Source organism: Poecilia latipinna, unplaced genomic scaffold, assembly GCF_001443285.1.
Source record: "Poecilia latipinna isolate Pla-1442-1.1 unplaced genomic scaffold, P_latipinna-1.0 Scaffold777, whole genome shotgun sequence".
Lineage (NCBI taxonomy): Eukaryota > Metazoa > Chordata > Actinopteri > Cyprinodontiformes > Poeciliidae > Poecilia > Poecilia latipinna.
Window position 1 is genome coordinate 336202 of NW_015113393.1, and position 632 is coordinate 336833.

The following is a 632-nucleotide window of genomic DNA, read 5'->3' on the forward strand; positions in this document are numbered from 1 at the left end:
ATGACACATACTAACCTATGATGTCAAAAAATGACACATGCTAAACTATGATGTCAAATATGACAAAAAAGACACTAAACTATGATGTCAAAAAACGACCAAAATGACACATACTAACCTATGATGTCAAAAAATGAGATAAAATAACACATACTAACCTATGATGTCAAAAAATGACAAAAATGACACATACTAAACTATGATGTCAAAAAACAACCAAAATGACACATACTAATCTATGATGTAAAAATGAAATAAAATGACATTTTAATTTCAAAAACGACCATCATAGCTCGTTTTTTGACCTATGATGACAAAAAAACGACAAAAATGACACATGCTAAACTATGATGTCAAATATGAGATAGAATGACACATGCTAAACTATGATGTCAAAAAACGACCAAAATGACACATACTAACCTATGATGTCAAAAAATGACACATACTAAACTATGATGTCAAATAATGACCAAAATGAAACATACTAATCTATGATGTAAAAATGAGATAAAATGACACATACTAAACTATGATGTCAAAAAACGACCAAAATGACACATACTAAAAACTATGATGTCAAAAATGAGAAAAAAACGGCACATACTAAATATGACGTCAAAAAAACGACC